Below are 2,936 nucleotides of genomic sequence, written 5' to 3'. Positions count from 1 at the left end.
CGTGTAGTGATAGACCCAGTTCCTTCCTGATATGGATGGTTTGCATCTTCTTTCATTTTTGCCTAAGTTAATACAGGTTTATCAGTTCCTTTAATTTTTTGAGGAGCAAGTTTTTTGTTTAATTTTTGCTGTGATCTTTATTATTCCTTCAATTTTTATTTTCCTTTTATTCTAGTTTCTTGAGGTAGAAACGTAGATTATTTATTTGAGAGCTTTCCTCTTTTCTGTTGTGTGCCTTTAGGGCTATACATTTTCCTCTGAGCATTCCTATAGCTGCATTCCACATATTTTGATTATATTATATAATTTCATTTTCATTTAAGTATGTATTTTTAAATTTCCCTTGAGACTTTCTCTTTGAATCATGGATTATTAAGAAGTATATTTCCATTTGTCCCCATATATTTAAAATTTTTCTGTTGCCTTTGTGGTTTTCATTACCAATCTGATTCCATTTTTGTCAGATTGCTTTTTCTCACTCAAGTTGTGTTTTGTTTGTTTTTTTTTTTTGGTTCTAGGTGTTCTGTGTGATTTGTGATCTGTTTTTTTGTATCCTGATCATTTTGTCTATTATGTTAGGAGAGTCTGAGTCCTATTTAAATATTTTAATGGGCAGTCACTCTGTTTTAGTTTAGCATGTAAGTTCTTTTCTACTTTGTGGAATATGTGTCTAGTGACAGCTTAATTTTCAGAGCCTTTATGGTATTATTTTGGTCTCCTCGATTTATGTGGTACTGCTGGGATTCCCATGTGCTCCTGCTCATGCTGCCAGAGAGTGAGGAATGAGGAAGATCTTTACTTAGGCTAGAGTGTCTCTCAGTGGGAATCTCTGACCCTTAGGGATGAAGAGGCTTCCTGGGGCCGGCTGCTAGTGGCTGGTTAGCTAGGTCCATCTTGCTAGTTCTGCATGACAAATCTGATGTCTCCGATTGGAGTTCTGATGTTGTCAGACGGTTTCCCGTTTCCGATTGTGGATGGAGTTAGCCTATTGAGGCAGCCTTCTGTTGCTCAGTTGAGATTTGGAAAACACGAGATCTGGGTTGCCTACATTTTTGGATGTGGGGATGTAAGATACCTACTGTGTTACTCTTCTAGTCCTGGAGTCCCAACCCATTTTGCCTTCCTCTTACCACTTTATAGAATTCTCTGTTCATTGTATCTTGCATTCTTAAATGGATTTGTAGTCGTGCCCAGAAAGGAAGTCCAGGGAAAAATGGGTCTGTGCCATTTTGTCCAGATTGGACCAAAAATCCCTTGTTCCTGTATTTTTAAAAAGCTGTCAGTATTGATTTTTCTTCCATGCTGACAGTTTTCTTGTTCTGCGAAACAGATGGCTGATTCTTCTGTTTATTCCAACAGGGTTAAAGCTCACAAATGACACTGGAAATGACCCACCTGTATCTCTTCCTACATTAGAGATACAACCATCAGGATGCGAAGTATTAGGAAAGGCCACAATGAAAGATGCTGAGATAACAGTGGGCAAGGAAAATCACGGTGATACATGCAGGGTACGGAAACGACCTCGCAGTCCCGAAGCCCCAGCTCTCGCCAGCCACTTCGTGGCTGGTGATGAACTGCACTGAAACTCTCAAAACGGGCCCTTTCCATGAAACTCAAGGAAATTATCTGAGTGCAGCCAACCTGTTGTTTCACTTTAGCCTAAGGAGGGAGCAGAAGGAAGAAATTTTTCATTAGAAACATGAATGATTGACCCTGACCGAAAAGGTAGGAGGCCAGAGGTTGGACTTGCGGGCTGGAGGGAGGCTGTTGCCATGGCATCTACATATCCAGCCCCTGGGGGGCTTGGGGGAGGAAGGGACCCGTGGAAGCCAGCCTGGAAAGCTGCCAAGCCAAGAGCAGGCAAGGCAGGGTGCACACAGGCCCTCTGGACAACCTTGTCATATTTCCAACTTGGGGATGAGAGGCAGCTTCCTGGGCATCTCGGAGGGTCAGCCCATCACCTCGGCCCATGGCCCCGGTAGTGTCACCTGAACACGGGGGAATGGAGGGAAATGGCCCTGGAGAGGCCCTGAGAAAGCCCTAGAAGAGAGCGGATGCTGGCCCCCTTGTCCTCCACCCCTCGAGAGGCAGCCTGGACGGATGGTTGTGTTCTTGGCCCAAGCCCAGGTCTGTCACTTTCTCAGCCCTTCACAAGACTTCCTCCTGGCGGGTCTCTGGGACTGCTCTCTGCCTGCTCCCGCTGTCTCTCTTGCTCCTCTCCACCCTCCAAAGCTTTGCATCAGGGGACAGGGAAGAGTGGGAAATACGTGTTCCTCCCAGCCCTGCCCCATCTCAGCCACGCTCCCTCCACCTCCTATCAGTGCCCTCCTGGTGCCACAGAATGCGCTGCTCCAGTCCTGGACAGCCTCCAGCAGCTCCTGTGTCCCAAAGGATTTGGGAAAGTGGGGGTCTCCTTGAGTGGCGGGCAGCTGTCAGGCTGGGGTGGGAGAGCAGATGGAGAAGAGGCTTGTAGGGTAGGCGACAGTTGGGGAGACAGGGACGTCTTTGGGTGAGGAGGCAACTCTCAAGTCCCCATGTTTTTCTTGCAGGAACTGGTTTTATAGAAGGTGAACTGCCCCTTCCGTGGTCTTGTCCAGAGAGTCAAATCCCTGCCTGGGGCACCCCTGACCCTAGAGTTGCCTGGGGAGCACCCGAGAAAATTGCCTGACCCCTCGAAGAGAGGCAGGGCCTTCCAGGTGGAGAGCCCGAGGGAAGGGGTGGCCTGGTGATCCAGTACTGGCATGGGGAAGGAAGGATGGAGCTAGAGACACTCTGGTGGAGCAGGTTCTCCCCACCTGCTGGGCTCTGGGAAGGGAGACATTTGCCCTTGTCACATAGATCAGAAGTGGGGGAGCTGAACCTGCCTCTGGGTCTGCACTGCCTACCTGCCCCCCAGTCTCTGGGAGACCTGGCACAGTGGGATGGGGGAGGGG

General features: G+C 48.1%; 1 long non-coding RNA gene across 1 annotated transcript in view; it reads left to right on the top strand.

The window, feature by feature from the left end:
* Nucleotides 1-547: 547 nt before the first annotated feature.
* The window catches only part of LOC104984163, a 4,435-nt gene continuing 2,046 nt past the window's right edge, over nucleotides 548-2,936 (top strand). Inside the window, exon 1 of the long non-coding RNA XR_824714.1 lies at nucleotides 548-1,728. This is a non-coding gene — a long non-coding RNA (uncharacterized LOC104984163). The remainder of the gene's footprint in view (nucleotides 1,729-2,936) is intronic.

This window comes from Bison bison, unplaced genomic scaffold (assembly GCF_000754665.1).
Source record: "Bison bison bison isolate TAMUID 2011002044 unplaced genomic scaffold, Bison_UMD1.0 scf7180017863919, whole genome shotgun sequence".
NCBI classification, from domain to species: domain Eukaryota; kingdom Metazoa; phylum Chordata; class Mammalia; order Artiodactyla; family Bovidae; genus Bison; species Bison bison.
This window is presented reverse-complemented; position numbering and strand designations above follow the sequence as displayed.